General features: G+C 31.9%; 1 protein-coding gene across 2 annotated transcripts in view; it reads right to left on the bottom strand.

The window, feature by feature from the left end:
- Positions 1-20,952, bottom strand: part of LOC106626909 (CDK5 and ABL1 enzyme substrate 1) — a 46,435-nt gene that overhangs the window by 11,045 nt on the left and 14,438 nt on the right. The gene's annotated exons all lie outside the window — the stretch shown is intronic.

The raw sequence follows: 20,952 nt of genomic DNA, 5'->3' as shown, positions 1-20,952 counted from the left end.
AATAAGCCAATTATTACAAATATAGAAATATAACTATCTTAAACACGCCAACACACAAATATTTTTTTTTTTCATAAAGAAATAAAATATTTCTGAAGCTAGGTTGCCATAGATGCTTTTAAGTGCGTTAAAATTGTAAGCATTGTTTAATTCACGTATGAAAAAACTCAATGAAATAAGCACAAAATGCCAGTTTTTGTTAAAATATTTTTTTAAAATAATTTATATTGTATATAGTTATCAACCATATATATATTTTTTGTTTATTTATATTTTGTCAAGAAAGCTATAAAATATGTAATAAAAAGGAATTTTTTTTGAAAAAAATGAGTGATAGACCTGCCAAACAATTTCTATAGCTATTGAAGGTGGCAACTCTATCAACTTGTTTTTTTTTTTTTATAAAAACGTACATTTCGTAATTTAATTTAATGACTTTTTTTAAATTTTTTTTTAATTTGCGTTTGGCAACATATTAAAATGTGATAGGGTTGCCGCATAATTATTAAATTGATAGAATTGCCAAATAATTTCTATAGCTATTGTAAGTGGCAACTCTATCAATTTGTTTTTTTTTTTTATAAAAACTTACATTTCGTAATGTAATTTAATTTTAGTTTTTTTTTCTGCTTTAATTTGCGTTTGGCAGCTGTATACATATTAAAATGTGATAGGGTTGCCGCATAATTATTGAATTAAAACAATTTTGAATTCAAAATTTTCGAAAATTTTTGGTTTTGCGCACATATTAATAAGTTTTCAATGAGCTTAAACTGAAACCAAATTCAAATTAGGGTTGCCATGGCTATATTTATAAAAAAAATCGTTTAATATGCTTTTTTTTTAAATTTGTTTGGGCTTTACAAGCATTTTTGCCGAATTTCAAAAATATTTTTTTAACGAAATTATTGCTACAGAGTTGCCACAGCTTTGTATTTAATAAAATATAAAATTATAATTTTTGTGAGCAGTTGATTTTTTAATATGATTTGTTTTTGGATATGCAGTACTTATTTCCAAAGTTATTATAATTTTTAACAAATTTTGTTGTGTTTTCTTGTTTATACAAACAAATGGAGCGCTTCAAAAACTTTTTATAACCACAGGACTGAAAGGTAATGGAAGAGTAAAGTTTGCTAAAAATATTTAGGTGAGAATACGAAGTAAGAACAGCTAATTATATAATTTTATGGCACAAGAAGCATGCAAGCGCTTAATGAGCTGTGAGTTATGCGTCCAAAGAAGCAGCATAAGAAAACAGCAGAAGAATTCTATAAAGCAGATCTGTTTGGTCAAGAAAACGTGCCAGGCGAACAAAGCTTTGGCAGAAGCAGTAAGCAGCCAGCGATCAAGCAACTGCGAGCGATCCTCACTGTTTACTCCACGTACATACATATATACAATACATATATGCATAAGCATTGTTTGTGTTGGTTTGCCTGGCAGAACCGACTTCCGTTCTAAGTGGCGAGACTTTTTAATCTTACGCAACAATCTAGAGCGCAGCAGGCGCACAAAATTCAACAGCAACCAACTACAATACTTCAAAAACTATGTGTGTATGTTTGTATGCGCAGAGTTTATGCATAATTTCATGCTTGTTTCTTAAGGTTACCGAAACTGAAATTTTTGTTTGTTTTTTTTGGTTTCAACATGAAAACCAAAATAATATCCACAACAATAACATCAACTCTATGCTATGCAGTTATAGTGTGTACGCATGTGTTTCTTCAAAATGCAGGGCGTATAACCGAAAAGTTTTCATTTAGTGAACGCAGTAGTGAAATAATAATGCCCCGAACACAACGTACAATGTGATAAAGGGCCTTGAGATTTTTTCTGGTTTTTAGTTTTTATTTATAAATTTTGTGTTTGAGTTGTGTGCAGTAACAACGCCAGTCAATACAATACGCGAATGAGGAAGAGAAGGCAATAAGAGAAAACAACAACAACAGCATGTGATATAGGCTTAGCTGAACCCTTAGCCACCTTACATATGTGTATACACATATCATATATAGTAGTATGCAGTGGGCTGTAGATTAAAGTATGTTATGGGATCAACAACAACAAATATTAAGTAATTTTGGTACAAGTATAAATACACTGAAAAATAATATTAAATAAAAGTGTATAATAATCGTTATCTTGATTTTGATCGTTCAGTTTGTATGGCAGCTATATGTTATAGTGGTGCGATCTGAATAATTTCCTCGGAAATTGTAGCGTTGCCTTGAACAATAATTCGTGCGAAATTTCGTGAGGATATCTTGTCAAATAAAAAAGTTTTATATACAAGGACTTGAATTTGATCGTTCAGTTTGTATGGCAGCTATATGCTATAGTAGTTCAATAACGACCATTCTGACAAATGAGCAGCTTCTTGAAAAGAAAAGGGCGTGTACAAAATTTCCGGTCGATATCTCAAAAACCAAAGGACTAGTGCGCATTTATACAGATGGTCTGACAGTTTAATTAAAATTTGAGATAATTTTTTAAACGCATATTCGATAATTTCTTACAGTGTATTTCAAATTTAAACATATTTTCGAACAACGTCACAAATAATGTACATTTATTGTAAGAAAACTAACCAAATTTCAAATTGCTACCAGTAATTTTTTTCAGTGTTTAAGAGTTAAAGCAAAATTTTTGAAAAGAAAAAATACAAAAAAAAATTACTAAACGATTTGTACAAATTTGTACGTTAACAGCTGGAAAAAAATTATTTATGCGGCATTAAATGTCACTTAATATGCAAATGGATGTTTTGGACACTAATAACAAAAACACCCCTTCCAAATCGATCGATTTTCGAACAGGCACACAGCACGCCATAGGCAGTAAAAGTCAATACGAAAACAAAAATGAACATCGACCAACGGAATGCGCTAACAACAACAATAGCAAGGGAAATAAGGGGAGGGGCCGCAGCAATCAAGCGATCGAGCGATTGATCAGACGGAGTTCGCAACAACAACAAACGACGAATGGTCAATGCATGACCTCACGCACTATTTTACAACAACAACAAGCGATACTTATCTGCTGACTAACAGTTAAAAGCTAGCAGCCAAAACGATCGCCCCAAAATTAGCTCCAAGCGAACGTTCGTGCGCACGCCGTTGGGTGATCGTGGCGTATGGTGAATTTGGCAGCCGTCGAGTGAACAGCCACAACCAGGCACACAGAAGGCATAACAAGCAGATACAACACAATCGTCGCTCCCAACGATTGTCGGAAATTTTCATTATCGAAGTGCATGTAGTGGCGGCCCTTTGCACGCTCGACGGCGTTGTTATTTTCGATCTACACACAATGCGAATACAAGTATGAATTGTTGTTGCAACTGTTGTTTTTTGCTCAGTTTGCTGTTGCGTTTTGGAAAACACTTGGCGTTGTTCGTAAGCAAGTGTCTCACTGCCGGCTGGTGGTTGCAAGTTGCTTGTTGTTGCTGCTCATTAAATGGTGTTGATTATAGGTACAGAAGTGCATTTAATTTTAGAGATTCAAAGGATTTTGCAACAGTGAATATTTTTGTGCTTAATGATCCGCAAGCACTTTTGTATCGTTCAAATATAATCTTTAGTTTCATTTCTTTAGTAGCAGGCAGGAAATATTGTTATCGAACGCTTATTGAGAGAACGCTTGAATCAAAAGAAGAAATTCTCAGTTATATCGGAAACTATGTTTGTTGTTTTCATTCATTGAAGAGTATTTTTAGTCCATTTTTGTAACATAAAACATTTTCTGTTTCGGTGATATGGACTTGGTCTTTAAATTGTACAAACAAAAAGAGACTTAAAGTGTGTCTCTCTATCGAGTGACCTCTACCAGAATTTATTCTCATATAACTAATTTTCGACCTTAAAAGTTAAAAAAAAAATATTTTTGTGGATAACCCCAAATAACGAAGACTTTTCGAAGTTATCAGAGTAGGCACAAGAAAGCGCGATAATCAGCGGCTGGACAGAGCTTCAAAGAATTTATTTCTTTTCCGCATGAAGCGTGCACTTTTATGAAACAGCACTGTAGCCCTACATCTTAACATCCTAAAACTAATTGGAAACAGAGGAAAACACAAAAATACTCGCCAAATAGGAACGTTTGTAAATTGAATGCGCGAAGATAAAAGATTGGCTATTCAACAAGAGACCGCATCCTAACATATCTACAAACTACAAAAGGGAGCGAGAGCGAGAAGAAGCGAACGTAAATGACGTTATCAGTATTAAGAAAGAAAAGTTGTGTTTTTAATTACAAGACGAAACGAAACGCTGCCGCATGGAGAGTGTGGTGGAGTCGAGTGCTCGGCTAACTGAAATGGCATAGCACGGCATGGCATGGCAAGGCAGAGTGTAGCCGAAAAATGGTTTGTTGGCAATGAAAAACTTAGTGACGACAAGAAACAACACACAAAATGAAAGGGAAAAAAAAAATATTTTGAGGAAAAAAATGAGAAAAACAGTGCAGCACAAAAGCCTGAGCGCCCAGCAAATCACCCTGAGTTAATTGGTCTAGGTCGAGGCTACAAAATTTAATGAATCAAATAGCGAAACTAAACTGATGGACATGCGAGCAACGCATGCCTCGGACGAGATAGTGATGTGAGTCATGGATATACACATGTGTGTGTGTGTTGAAGGGCAGAGATAGTGTTGAACTAGTTGGAGTTCGAGTTGGGTGGATGTGTGACTGTATGAGATGAATAACGGATATAATAGGAGTGTGTTGCGATAAACGGTGGGCGACGGAAATGCAGTGGGGTAGCGTGTAATGGAAAAGCTGCTTTCGTGAGTGAGAAAAGCGATGCAATGCGATGAGTTTACACGAGTCTTCAGGCGCTTCGACGAAAAGCGGGTGCAGTGAGGCGGAAACCAGCTGAGGGTACTAGTAACAAGGTAGCGGTAAGGGTGGGGAAGATGTATATAAAAATGGAATAAAAATACTTTGATATGGCCAATTGGAGTTTGGACTTTGTGATGTGGAAACGAAACTCGGCTAATTGGACGAACTTGTGGTGATGGTTGGTGGAAATGGAGGTTTGCTTGCTTGCTGTCGGTGGCCGTTTTGTCTAGTGGGGCGGTTGTGTGAGGCAGCAACGCATGGGGCGTAACAATTAAAAATCGCTGCTGCTTGCGGCCTCTTGCGCTATTCCACACACACACAGCAACAAATTTACACATAAAAGCACTCACACACACACACCCGAAAACGCAGGCATCACTGCTCGAAGCAACTTTTGAGATAGTGGGGGGTGTGTTGCAAAAGGCAATTAATGACTTTTGCTTGTCTGTGTGTGTATGCGTGCGTTGCTCTTACACCCAGCGACCCGCGCTTCCCCGCCGCTGCAGCGTTTTTGGCCATTTAACAATTAATTAAGACTCGGGTGTCAAGTGTCAACATTGGCCGCTACACAAGCACATGCACACGCATTGTTGGCGCGTTGGCGGTCGGCTAACGGTTTGAGGTAACAATTATAAACTGTTAATTAGTTGGAGTAAAAGAACAGGCGCCCAGCAATGCGGCACAAGTGCCACAGCGCGCGATGACTCGACTCGAGGCAACTCGAAAAATTTTCTTGCTTTTGTGGTCGTACGTACATATGTATTCGTGTATATATATATATATATATTTATATATGTTTGTGTAGTGCGTATGGCGTGTGTAGGTGTATGGAAAATGATTTTACGTGGAAAGCGGAAATGCGAGCGCACAAATGAATGGACAAACAGCAAGTCGCTTGCACGCTTAGCGAATCAAGCGAGAAATGGAAAAATGCAATGCGTTTGTGTTGGTGGTGGAGAGGGCGCTGTGCCGCGCGAGTACAGCTGTGTTGCGTGCGTGTTGGTACGCAATTTAGATTTCGCTTGGTTTTTGAGTGTAGTATAGCTGAGACTACGAAGTTACAACAAAAACATATAAGTACAAAAAAAAAAAAGTTGGTCAAGTAAACAATTTGAGGTTCTGTAGAGCAATAGGTGTTCCGATAAGCACGTTTTCACATATACATATATACGCGTTTAGGTGTGTGCGTGAGATCCCTCAATTTCGAACAGGTGCATGCTTTCGTCATTGTACATTTGGAAGAGTTCTTTTCTGAAGAATTTTTTTTTTTAATAAAAATTCAAAACTATTTTTTATATATGACCCAATAGGAAATATAAACCGTGGATATATTAGTAAAATCTTGGTTCAAAACACCATTTCAACGCGCCTGGTGTTTAGCATGAATCTTCTGTCTCTATATACAAGCAATGTTTCTTAGATCGTATCAAAAGAGAAAAGCGGACAAGTTGACATATTTTTTGAAATTCCGAATCTGTAGTCTCTCTGTCTTTGAAAGCGCGATTGCATTATTCTCGAACTATTTTTGAGTGCCATTTTTGAGCTAATTCGACGTCGATAGTTGACAGAGAATAGGGAACGTCTAACACTCAGCCTAAATGGTGCGCAGGGTGTAAAAGTAGAGCACATAAAACAAATTTGATATTTCCTCGATTTTTGATTGCTTTTTATGCTTAGCTCAAAGGTTGTAAGTAAAACATGCACCTTTAGTCAGCTACAACAAAAAAAAAAATATGACAACTGTTGAAAATGTGACAGCCGAAGAGAAAAAGAAAAAAAGCAGCTGCTGCCATTTCAGCTGGAAGTGGCGATGATAAACCTAAGCACTCAAAAAATGTCAACTGAGAGTAGACATTTATTTCCAAAAAAGAAAGAAGCTTCAAAGCCGGCAGCACTGGTATTTACTGCGAACAGTTTCCCACAGGGCTACTATTAAATTTTTGAGTGTACGCTTATGCACTCTACATACCAATATATTTAACCTAAATGCTCAGGAATTTCCAAAAGAACAGTCGACTGCAAGTGAATCGAGAATTCATTATTGTGGTTGCTTCTAATGATATTGCTGAAAGTGTAGTTGCTGTTAGGTGCTCGCATATACAGCACACATACTTAGGTATGTAGTACATATGTATGTAGAAAAGCTGTTTATACATATATAAATACAGAAGCAGCGCCTTTAAGGCTGATTGACGTCTCGTATATGCATGCATATGTATATCTATATACTATGTACTCGTATATGTGTGTATGTAGTTTGATGACCGCACAAGTGTGTTTTCGATTTTCGTTTGATAACTTACACATATACATTATATATGGTATGTAGGCGTATATACACATGAAGCACATATGCAACTCATGTGAAGTCTCTTAAAGTTGGAACACTATTTTTGTTGTTGTTTCACTTTCAAACTCTTGCAAAAGTAAACTGGAGAAAATGCTTGTTGTATTTTCTGTTAGCCTATTGAAATTTTAAAGAAATTTAAATATGTTTTCAACATTTCTTACCTAAAAATTATCTCCGCAGCATTATTGAGGAAAACTATTTAATTATACAAGGCATTTATAAGTTTGAAGCTTAATGTATAAAAAATGTTTGTTAACACATTCTTTATTTGCATTTCAAACAAATTAAAATATCGCATTTCCTTGAGTAGAACTTTCTTTAGTTTGTATTTTTTTGCATAAAATAAATTATTTTCGCTTTTATTATAGTACGCATTTACTTAAGAAATTATATAATATAGTATCTATCTATATTTGTAATCAATGTAATTTGTGATCAACTTCCTTCAAGCATTCGATATGTTCCGAAATATAACTCAATATATTTAATTTTGTATAAAAATAGAATTCTAAAACATCGATAGCAAGTTTTCAATTTGTAATCGAAAATAAACGATTATTAAAGATATTATTTATTTTCATTTAGAAAATTTTATCGAATTAAATTTATTAAATGTTAGTGCATAAAATAAACTATTTCCAGATCGATCAATTACTACTTGTATGCAGGTTTTGTCCGTATAAAATCTTTTCTCAATATGTTTTATTGTATCAAAAATTCGTATCAATTATTAAAAATATTATTTAATTATTATTTTCTTTTAGAACATTTTATTGAATTAGATTCTATTAAAATTTGTTAAAAAAATTGCATATAAAAATCAACTATTTCGATCGATTTCTATGGAGCTCTTGCTTGTATCAAATCTTTTCACAAAATATTTAACTATAGCCAATACTCGAATTGTAAAATATCGATAACCAGTTATCGGATTGGTAATCGACAATGATCGATTATACTTTTTTTTCTATATGTTTATGGTAATTTTTTATCATTTTATTGATTGATCGATTTCTATGAAGCTTGTGCTTGTATCAAATCTTTTCTAAAAATATTTAATTATATACAAAACTCGAATTGTAAAATATCGATAAAAAGTTATCGGATTGGTAATCGACAATAATCGATTATACTTTTTTTAGGATTTTTTCTTAACATTGCATTGTGAAAAAATTGCATATAAAATAAACTATTTTCAACTCGATCTATTTCTATGGAGCGTTTGCTTGTCCGAAAATTTTTCATACGAGAAAATTCAATGGAAATATTAAATTAAGTAGAACAAAGTTGTTTAAATGATATAAAATAATATGTAGGATTATAATAATAATAGTATTGTACATATAAACGGTAATAATTGACGTGTTAAAAGTGCAAAATTGACGCACGTGACTTTCGACTACCTGTATTAATTTGTACATCTAATTGTAGCACAAACAAATTATTAGAACAATGTGCACACACACATACACATATACACGTATACATGGCGTGCATTTGAATAGATTAAACCACTTTAAATACAAAGAAGAAATATACGCGATTATCGTAAGCCAAAAATTGAGTGAGAGAAAATAAATTCGGCTTGTTTATTAAAATTGCAGCATAAAGCGAATGTACAATTGCAAAAACAAAGCTGATACATATTAAATATGTGTATAATAAATCAAAAATATGTTAAGTAAATCCGACTTTCAACTCAAAGCTTTTATTTACACATATTGAATGTCATATGTCTAAAGAATAACAACAACAAAGCGCTGATAAGGGCAAAAGCAATCAAACAATTTGTAATAGAGTAAATAAACAAAGCGGAGAGTATATTTACATACATGTACATAGTTGTAAATGATATTGACAAATCGATTTGCTGGCTAGAGCAATAGAAAGCTCAAGCGATACCAATAAAGCCATTACTTAATGTATTTTTATATTTATACATACATACATATATGTATGTGTAGGTGATATTTTTATGCACAATACTACCTAGTGGAAAAGTGTTATATGAGGTTATTTAAAGAGCTAGAGCGATAAGAAAGTCCGCCTTTGTGCGTCACAGCACTGAAAACAAAGCAAATGCAAACTTACTTATATGTACATACATGTCAATATTATACACATGTTGAAAGCCACTACGAGTAATATGCATTAAAAGCTACATATGCATGTATGTTTGTGGCCATATAAATTACTTTCAATAACAGCGCTGATTAGCGAAATAATTTGCGAAAAAGTCTTCTTTATCATTTTCGCACTGTGACATCGCCAGTTAATACATAAATAAATTAATATATAAAGCGCATATACCTATAAAAAAACAACAATACAATACTGTTTACAGCTGTAGCAGAAAAGAAACATTTTGATTGCAAAACGTGATTATCACGGTGACAAGCGATTGATTAGCGAACAATGGATTGGAAACGGGGAAAAAAATAAGAAAAATTGTTAACTTTGGAAGCTACAATACCCCTCACATGTGCATTTCTTATAGCATAAAAGGGCATAAAAAGATCTTTATTTCTATTTTGATCGGTCAGTTTGTATGGCAGGTATATGCTATAGTGGTCGGATCTGAACAATTTGTTCGGAGCTTATAGCGTTGCCTTGAATAATAATTTAATGCGCAAATTTGGGAAGATATCTAGTCAAATTAAAAAGTTTTCCATATAAGCACTTGATACCGATCGTGCAGTTTTCATGGCAGCAATATGTTATATTGCTCCGAGATCGGCAGTTTCGACAAATAAGCAGCTTCTTGGGGAGAAAGATGTGTACAAAACTTCAGATCGATATCTTAAAACTAAAAGACTATTTCGTGCATATACCGACAAACGGATAGACAGAGCTGTTGATTTATATATGGTATCTATTTTGACCAGTCTCTGACGTTTCCTTCTGAGTGTTACCAACATCGCGGCAAACTTAATATACTCTGTTCACGGTATAAAAATGGAGAAAGAAGTATATAAAAAAAAAATGATTAACAGCATACCAAAGCTATCACTAAAAAAAAACAATGCACAAATAAACAATACCAAAAATAAATTCTCAATCGGTTAACACCACTGCAAACTGGTTGCAAAAAGTATTACGTAAACAATAAAACGTGATAATTTCACATTTTTCACAAGCAGCTGGCAAGAATTTGAAATATATAACTTATAATTAAATAAATAAAAAATATGTATGTGCAAAATATCACACTACTTGCTTCAAAAAGTGGATATTTGCAATGAGTTGCAAAAATTAGGACTAAATAATTTGAATTTGCGTGAATTTATTGACAATTTTAAGTTGGACAGGCAACTTTATGAAATTAGCAACGCTTGTGCCGGCTGGTTGTGCTTACGTGGGCATGAAGAAACGATTTTTTGGCGGCTATGTAGATAAAAGTGTAAAGCACTTTATATTAATTATTTATAATTTAAAATCTTTTAGTTGAACTTTATAAACTTTTTACCTTTTCAAAAAAGTACCGTTTTGTGTCATTGAAGAATATAAAAAAACAACTTTTTATAGCACAGAATTGGATGCACTAGAAATTGTATCATTTTAGTTTAAACGACATCTGCCGACAGGTATCTGCAACAGTCATATAGCAGCGATAAAAAAAATTGGGCTTGGCAGCACTGTAAGAAAAGTGCAGTATTTACCGTATGCCGTCAGCAAGGATTACTTACAGGCTGTTATAATTTTTCATATACATTTTTAGACTGAATGCAATAGAGTGCGAGCGAATGATCATTTGATTGAGAGCGACTACAAGCCCTATCTAGCGAAACTTTTGCTGACTGATGATTAAGAACTAAAAATTTGAGCCGCTCAGCATCATTAGACCAGTTAAACGATAAATATTAAATATCAAAATCTATAGAAAAGAATGCATAAGAATTGGTGTATTTTTATTGGAAAAATATCTACTAATTGTCTTGGAACAAATTGCGCCTTAAAAACATTTTAATTCCTTCAAAGAAAAAGCTTTGAAGAGCACTTATTTATGTAAACAAACTAACGACCGCAGAGAAAATGCAAAATCGCCGCTTTTACGATGTAAACAAGTGGTCAGTGACCTGTGAAACTTCCGAAAGAGTGATTATTTTATAGTCTCGAGCACGTAGCAAACAATTGCAGTTACTTGTCATGCATGTAAATTCGTTAGTTGTAGAAAGGTAAACAATGGTGAAGCAAGTATTCAAACAGAAGCACACTTACCATGAACTTTCGTAAACAAATTTGGAGATGAAAATAAAATTGGTAAAATGAAAGGCAAGCCTTAGTGGGTCAAAAAAAAAAATTTGATAATAAAATTTCAAATAAAAAAAAAATAATAATAATAGTACTAATAAAAACAAATAAATTTTTTTTTTTTTTTTAAATATATATAAAAAAAAAAATATATATATAAAATAAGGACCATAAACTATGAGGAGGAAAGTTTAAAACGAAAATATAATTGCGAAAAATGGAAGTATAAAAATTTTTTTTTGTTTTTAGATTTTTTTTTTTAACAAAGCAATGCAAAAATTGTGCATAATAAAATTATTTTAATGATATTAATAGAATTGTGCAATGAAATAATTAATTGGAAGTTTGTACAACATTGAACGCAATTTGATGAATTAAAACTGATTTCACTCACTTGTTACTGTCAATTTATAAATTTTTATAGTAACCATTAAAAGAGTGATAACTGCGAAGATCTATTTCTCGCCTTTGCAACTGTTCATAAAAACTTAATTTTTATTTTTGCTTTGTTGACATGTTAGTTTAATTGAATATGTTGCGGTTATTGTTCTTTAAAGGCACATAAGGAAAATGCCTTGTAGGAAATTTATAAAAATATATTTTGTATTCTCACAAGCTAAGAAATTTTTAGATACTGAAGTTTAATTTCAGCAACGGCAAAATTGAACAAAAAAAAAATTTTGAATTTTCAAAACCTACATTTTTACATGCTTAAATTTAATGCTTTTCGCCATGGAAAAAATTCGTATGCTCATAATTAAGTATTTTCTTGTTGAACAGACACTACTTTTATTGACTTCTGCCATTCATATTAGCATGTATTCTAGATGATTTGGTGGAAAAAAGGCTAAAGGACAAGAGCGCGAAGTTCATACTCAACCTTACCTCGGCGTCATTGCATGTTCCTACAGGGCGTGTTGTATATACAAGTATAACTCTGTACAGTACTGAATAAAAGTGTTTACATATTTGCGTCTTGTATGTAAAATACTCAATGAATATTAATGCTGTCATCACGTGTTCAAATACTAGTCAATATTTGTTTGTGTAATCGCTAAAGTCAACTATTGTTGTTGTATACATTTGAATAACTAAATGTCTATAATAAACTGTTTGCACGATTATTCAAAGTTTATATAACCGTTTTCATTCTTTTTTTATTGCCATTATTCTTTGTTTATATACATATTTATGTATGTATAGGTGTAAATAGGATTTAAATTTATTATTGGGTATCAGCGAGTTTCAATTTATTATATTTTTTAATATTTCCCAACCAGTTATTGATTATATTTGCTTCAAAAAGTAATAAGCGGATTATTATGAAAGAAAGAGGCATAAAAAGAGACTATTGGGAACAAGCGGGGAAGAAATAAAGAAAAACATATGTCAGAGATTTATTATAAAATTATAAATTTTAGACAAAAAAAATATTAACAATAACATAAGTATAATAATAAAAAGTTACTTTGAACTTTTTTTTAAATATTTAAAATTTTTTAGGTGATTGCAACATTGTTTTGAAAAATAATCTCTATTAAATTTAGAATATGTCGTTCCAAATTTCGGGAAGATACCTCTTCAAATAAAAAAGCTTTCAATACAAGCACTTGATAACGATCGTGCAGTTTGTATAGCAGCTATATGCTAAAGTAGTCCGATAACGATATCGTTCCGACAAATAAGCAGCTTCTTCGTAAGAAAAGGATGGGTGCAGAACTTCAAACCGACCTCGCAAAAACTCAAAAACTAGTTCGTATACAGACGAACGAACACGGCTAAATCAACTTAGCATCGACTTGGGTCTCCGACGTTTCCTTTTGGGTGTTCCAAACAACGTGACAAACTTAATATATGCTGTTGAGGGTATAAAAACTTTCAACGAGGCACGTGCCGCTATCAATACAGTATGTAAGCATGTAAACAGTGTCACTAACAGTTTTATCAGCAAGCTATGTGGCTAGAACTTCAGTTAGATTACAAAATTTTAATTGCTTTTGTGGTAAAATCTAGAAACACAAAACAAAAAAATGAAGTATTGTAAAAACTAAGAAAACAAAACGCAAAACTTGGTAAAAAAAAAAGTCGATTAGAAATTTACACACCATTAAAAGCGTGTTGTAGTAGTTGAAGAAAAAGTAAACAAGCCTTTATGAAGGCTGCAGCAAAATTCAACAAAGCTATAATATTTCATAGCAATAAGTATAATACACATAAACAATTTTATATGTATTGTTGTTTTTTTTTTTGTAATTTTGCTTTTGCTGTAGGATTTCATAACAAGGCTACAATCTAACTACTAAACAGAGATAACAATTCACAAGCAACATGAAAAAAATATACATAAGCTGAAAGATATTACAAAAAAAAAAATCATAAAAACAAGCAGAACAAGCTTTGTGTCTGACAATTTATGAAATTTTGCCGGTCGTTTATGCTACAGCGTATATCTGCTCTTACAATAACTATTGGCGCTTATATTTTATGCATATTTTTCGTAAACAAATATCAAAGTGAAAACAAAATAGGAAAATTTTTTTTGTTGCTGTTGGTTATTTGATCCAGATTGACAGCTAGAAGCATATTCATACATTAGTGAACCCTTGCTAGGCAGCTGCCATTTGGACAGAAATTGGAGGATGATGTGCTTTGAAGTAAAGAAGAAAAACAAAGTGCTTGAAGTGGTTTAAGCAAAGCGTACAGAATATGAAATGAAGGAAAAAATTACCAAAATACTTATATTTTTTCTACATACATACATATTTGCTGATTTTTTTTTTGAAATTTCAAAGCTGCTACTTTATATAGACGATAGATTGAAAGAAAATAAAAATTTCAGAAAAAATCGACATTTACTGAACACTCTCTGCATATATAAACCTTTACATTTATTTTTTGCCAAATATAAATATAAAATTTTGAGTAAAATTAACATTTTATTAAAAATGCTGATTTATTTGACAAGGTTTTTTTAATTCACAAAAATCACCTTAACGCTTTTTAGAGTTCAATTATGCCAAAAAATTTTACTTCAACTGTAAAATATACTACTTGTTCTTATTTTTGACGTCACTGCTGTATATGGGATTATAAATTTTTGTGCTTCAGCAAATTTTTATTATTAAATGATTTCAAAGTAATTCCAATAAGGTCACGGATGACTCACAATGAAAGGTGTCCGAATAATTTGCGAACTTACGCAGTTTGAGCAGTAACTCACCTTAAAACGAGAAAAAAAAGTATTTAAAATAATTTGTACACGCAATTTTTACTTGCTACCTACGCAACAACACAGCTTTCATGAGCCCTTGTGTTTTACCTGTGTTTCAGCGGGCGCTAAATTGTCCAGTTTTTCCTTTTCGAACATACATAAATACATAAGGAGTCGCTACGCAACAAATTAACTTATGTGACTTTTTCGAATTCACTGAAATTTTATGCAGTTGTTGTTTTTGTTTTTAGTCACAAGAGAATGCACGTAAAATGTACTGAATATAACAGATTACTATTTTATATTGACATAAAAATGCATATCAGCGCGAATCTGTTAAAGTCGACTTTAGTTAATGGAATCAGTTTGAGCTTTTTTAACCATTTATATTATTGTATTTGATTTGGTATAAACTATAATATCTATGAACTTAAAGTTTGATATTACGTTAAAACTGTCTAAAAGCATACTTCTACAATTTTGTTAGACTACAAAATACCTGCCGTGCCTTAAGCCGACTTAGTTTATTTTAAGGTAATGCCAAGCATTCACACCTTCCTTCGAGCGCTATTGATTTATTTAGTGGACTTTAAATGTCAAAATGACTAAAATTAGTCACAAAATGAACAACTATGAACAAATATGTGCAATTCTGAGTGTGAGCGTGTTTATTAGGTAACCACTTTACTTGGTATGAGGTAATATTAGCGCAAGACGTAAAAGTGCAGTAAGCATTGTGACTGAAAAAAAATAAGTGGATCTAAATAAAAGTAGGATATATAAAAATAATTTAAAAAATATGAAAAAATGCACCAAGAGATATAAAAAATACATTAAAATATTAAAACAAATATATATATAAAAACAAAAAAAAAATATATACATAATAAGAAATATTAAAAATTATAAAAATATATTAAAAAAAAAAATCAAATAAAAAAGAAAAATAAGATATATATAAAAAAAATATATTTAAAAAAAATATTTAAAAAAATTAATATATTAAAAAAATTAATATATAATAAAAAATATATTAAAAATAAAAATTTAACCATTTAAAAAAATACATAATAAATAATATTTTAAAATATATAAAAAATTCTGTTAAAAAAAAATAACAACAAACACACCAATAATTTACTTATAAATAGTTCCATATACCTAAAACACTACCTAAATACTTGACTTACACTGTTTATAGCTAACTTGTTGCCTTTCAAATACGTTACAACAATAATAAAGCAAAAAAATCGATATTATTTACATTCTATTTACAGCTCATAGTGCTTAACTTGACTTTTTGCGGAAAGCTAAAACGAAATGCAGTCGCAATTCCGGTCATTAGTCAAGTTTAGACGCGGGTGGGATATAAATAAAGTAAAAAAATATTTATTGTGGAATATAAAGCATTCCAACTAGGAAACAAATTCAACGGAAATATGTACCGTTATATATATCATGAATTTATAAAAAGGAGTATGTTAGACTGTAGAAATGCAAAACGTATATATTTCTATATAATGTCGGTTGAGGAAGTAAATGAAAACTGCTTACTTACTTCCAGCTTATCAATATTATAAAAAAATAATAATAATAACATTACTTAAGTAATCGTAGCCAGCTGACAAACTGTCATACATTCATGAATACATACAGACATAATAGAGGAAGTATTATTATGTGATTGCTGCAGCCAAGTTTACTTTTGTTCAGAATAAAAAAGAATAAAAAAGACAAAAAGTTTTAATAGTTGAAGGCGTTCTTTTTATAATTTTTGTTAATAATTTTGATTTTTTTAAATAATTTTACATATTTTTGTAATAGTTTTAAATTTTTTTTACAACTTATAAACTTTTTAAAAATATATTTTTTTCTTACTGCGTTAAATTCTTTTAATATATTTCGTTTGCAATTTTTAATAGAACATTTTAATTTTGTTAATATACTAGATATTTTTTTTAAATAAATAAGTATGACTTTTCTATATATTTTTAATTTTTTATATTTTTTAAATTTTTTTTTAATATTTTACCGTTTTTTTAGTAATTAATTTTTATTTTTTATAATTTTAAATATTTTTTAATAAAATAATTTTTTTTTCAATACAATTTTTTTTAAATTTCTGATAAAAAATGTTTAATTGCATTTATTTGCAAACAAATTATTACTTCATCACACCAGCATGCCAGCTCGTTAAATTTTTTTGCGATCACACTCATTTAAATGTAAAAAATCGTCAAATGGCCAAAAACCACTTCACATCTACTAACAAAGCGCGTTTGTGGTTTATGGCGCGTTTATACAAAGTACAAAAAGACAACAAACATGCAAAATAATTAGTGAAACAACAACATGCCAAAAGTGGGCAAAGCAGCTAAAGTTGATGTAAAAGAAAAAGAGCGCCGAAAAAAATCATAAAACTCTTCAAGAGTAAACAACGCAAATCGACAACTCAGCAATTTTTAAATTTTTATGCCACCACCCACACACACACACACATACATACACTAAGAAATCTCCAACTACTTCAGCCAACTCAACGATCCAGCTGAGACCGCCGCTAACCGATCAGAACCGATTACAACTGGTTGCGCAGACATATGTATGTACTTGTATGTATATCAGTCGATCATCACATGAGATGGCCGCATACATATACAAATATATTTAAAAGTATTAACAGTTAGCAAAAAAATTTTTGCAAAAATAAGCCATTGGCTGGTTATTGTTGCGCCTGTCTGTCTGCTGGCAGGTCGACAAACCATAAAGCTCACGCTTCCTACACACAAACACACAATCACACAGCTGTGAAAGCTCGCTTGACATACACTCGTCAGTCAGTCTGTCCGTCCGTCCGTCAGCTAATGGTTTACTCATTGACTTGTTTGCCAGATTTTCGCTATCATGATGTTGTACCAATAACTTCGTGTAAATATGTATGATGTGTGTGTATGCGTGTGTATCTCCGCACTTTATTATGTGTGCTGATTTTGTGCGTTTGCTGTTCAACTCAACACGCTGTGCTCCAAACGCTTGTAAAAACGCCAACAACTGCTCATATAAAACTTGGTTTCTCATAAAATATACAAAATGCTTATCAGCCGAGCTGTTTGCGAAATAAACATACTTACAATGCAAAACCAACAATAATACAATAAAATTAATAAATACAGTTGTTTAAAGAGAAGAAGGTTTTTCGATGGCCGCATGATTGCATGGCTCCTCGGCTGCTGATAAAGTCTTTCCTTTGCAAGTCAATGCACACATACATAGATGCATATGTACATATGCATACATATGTATACCGTTAGACACTTTTAATAACACACTATTATTTTTATATTTTATCAGCTATGTATGTAATAAAGCAATTGCTGTTATCTCAATTGCTCATTTATTGCTTGTAAAGAAAGTTTATTTACTTTACGACTTTACAAAACAAAAACAAAGTACACACACAAGAAAAAAGTATAAATTCGACTGCATGAAAGCTATAATATCCCTAGCATTTCTCATAGGAAAAATATATAAAAGTATCTTTATTTTGATATTGATCGGGCAGTTGTATGATAGCTATATGCAATAGGGGTCCGGTGCGAACAATATATTCGCAGATTATGGGGTTGCTTTGGACAATAATCTATACCAAAATTTCGATCACTCCATTTACCATACCAGTTGGGGAAAGAGGACCTAGACGATGAGATGTGAACATCGAATTTTAAACTTTTTATTATATATTTAATTCCGCACACAATCAAATCTTTCTTCTTTATAATATTAGTATATGGTAGATATATTTAGAGTTTCAGGATTCTGGAGAATTTTAACCTCTATAAAGCTTATGTTTTTTTTTTTTAAATAGCTAGTTGAATGAAATCAGCGAGCATACATTACTGTGTGGAGGGTGAAGGCGTCGCACAGTCACGATGCAATCGCTTCATATTTTCATATCAATGATTTGAGAAAACCAAAATATCGACTTCTTTGACCTAAACGAAGGACTCTCTTCCGCTATAGGATGTCAGAGTTTTGCAACTACTGTGTTCAGATGCACTTATGCGCAATAAATTTCTAAAAGACTAAACTTTATAAGCCATAAAAAGTCGGAAAACGCTTTATATTTGTATACGTATCTTTCAAGTAAAAAGCAACTAAAAATTATTTCATCATTGCAAAAACCTGCACCTGCAATTGACACACACTTCTTCCTGCGAACATTTATTATGTGCTTGCCTGCTTCAAGCCATAAATTAAGTGGGACAAAAGTATGTGTATACGCTTTGGAATTCTATAAATACGACGCAATAGCAAAGTGAGGACACGCAGTGAGTGCGGTGAACAAAACAACGAAGACTACAAGGATTGGCAAATGCCTATGCAGTGGATGCAACAATTTATTAAAAGGAAGAAAAGAAGAAAAAACAAGACCTCAGAAGGTATGTGCTCAAGTTTCAGGCAGCACACCGCAGTGGTGGCTGCATTTCAAGGTTACCCACTTTTCAAGTATCATACAAAAGTGGTGGAAGGTATGAAAGAAATATGCCTACATGCCAGCACACCAAAGTAATGCAGAAAAAACATAAATAAAATGCATATAATAAATCGAAAAAGCAAACAAAATTAATATGTCTGCGCAAAAGACGTAATAAAAGCTAGAATCAAGTCTGCAGCAAGCATTGCAGCGGCAACTTGTTTGTGGCTGTGGCAGCAGGAAGCCCTGACATTGAAAATGTTTAACGAGTATTAAAAAAATGTGTAAACAGATTTATGTATGTGACGTCAAAGTTTTCAAAAATTAGGTGCAGTTGCAAGAGCGTAACCAGATTGATGTTTTTTGAAGAGCAAGCTTAATATAAGAAAAATTGAAAATATAGAAAAAATTTATTTAAAATTAAAATTAAAATTTATCAAAAATTAAATGAGATCGTTTAAAAAACTATCATTTATATAGTAATAAGCTAACGTAAACTATTGTAAATTCCTAATTATAAATAATGAAGAGACAAATCTGTTTAGATTTATCAAACTTTCGGTTTGAACCTACAAAGAAATAAATTGAAAAAACGGCAAATATTTTTACTAAATAAAATTTCTATGTTTTTTTCGAATACTCATAACTTCGCTAATTTTAGTGTTATAAACAAGAAATATGGCTCAATTGAAACGAAAATTCTTAAAGTTTTCCAAAAATATTATTGTTGCGTAGTGTTCCATACAAGGAATTTAAACCAAATGCATTTTACTGAATTACTAGGTAAACTCTAACTGGCGCTAAAATGTCTGAAACATCTGAAGCTTTCGAGATATTAGCACGAAATTTCGCGGGTAATCAGCTGTAGCCTTTTCAATCATTATAGGACTTAAAAAAAAATTTTGAGTATTTTTTGAATTTTTTCAAGTATTTTTCTGATTTTTTATAGAGTATTTTTTCCAGCCCCTTTAAGGTCTTGGACGAAAGCTTTACTGACGCTCATTCAATAGTATTTTTTTCCACACAAAGATATTATTAATATTTTTGTTTTTTGAGAGTTTTGTATAATTTATTAAAAAAATAACTCGTAACGAAACATCAACTGAGTCTTAGAAAAAATGCGGAAAATTAAATACAAAGTGTTGTTATAGTTTTTGGAATTAAAAAACATAACCAAACCCGTTTTTAGAAATATTTCAACACCCGGTAGTGTAAACTATACTTCGTGAAAGCGGTTAAACTCACGAAGCAGCAGTTATATGTCGAACGTAAGCGCGAAAACCCGGCGTACTGATTGCCAAGCAACCCTTTAGCGTACTTTTAGGCGTATTTAGTAGCATTTTGTGTGCCAACCATGTGGCAACCACTTAGTATTATGTTCCTCAAAGCATAGCAAAGCCTAAGATGGCACGCCTCTTCAAGGTCTCGGTCAAGTTCGAATGCAGTGCGCATGGGCGCATGAAGCCTAAAAAACGCGTTAACCTTGAACATTTTGAAGTTATATTTTGTAAAGCAGTAAAACAATCAAAATAGCGCCTGCAGAAGGGTTGATGCATATTAAGAATTTTGCATAACAAAAATTTTAATTCCAGGTGCGACTCGGTACAAAAGAAATCATAATAACTTTCAGGTGTTGCTGTTTTGCAGAAATTACGAAAACAACACAAAAAGAGAATCATAAAATTAAGTGTAAAAAATATTAGCATTAAAATGCCGGTAAAGCCGGTCTTTTTATTACTATTTTTTATGCCACACGATCTTTCTAAGTTCGTACGTATTATATAAAATTATGACGCAATTTCACACGAAAGCCAGCGA

Source organism: Bactrocera oleae, chromosome 4 (assembly GCF_042242935.1).
Source record: "Bactrocera oleae isolate idBacOlea1 chromosome 4, idBacOlea1, whole genome shotgun sequence".
In the NCBI taxonomy this organism is placed as follows: domain Eukaryota; kingdom Metazoa; phylum Arthropoda; class Insecta; order Diptera; family Tephritidae; genus Bactrocera; species Bactrocera oleae.
This window is presented reverse-complemented; position numbering and strand designations above follow the sequence as displayed.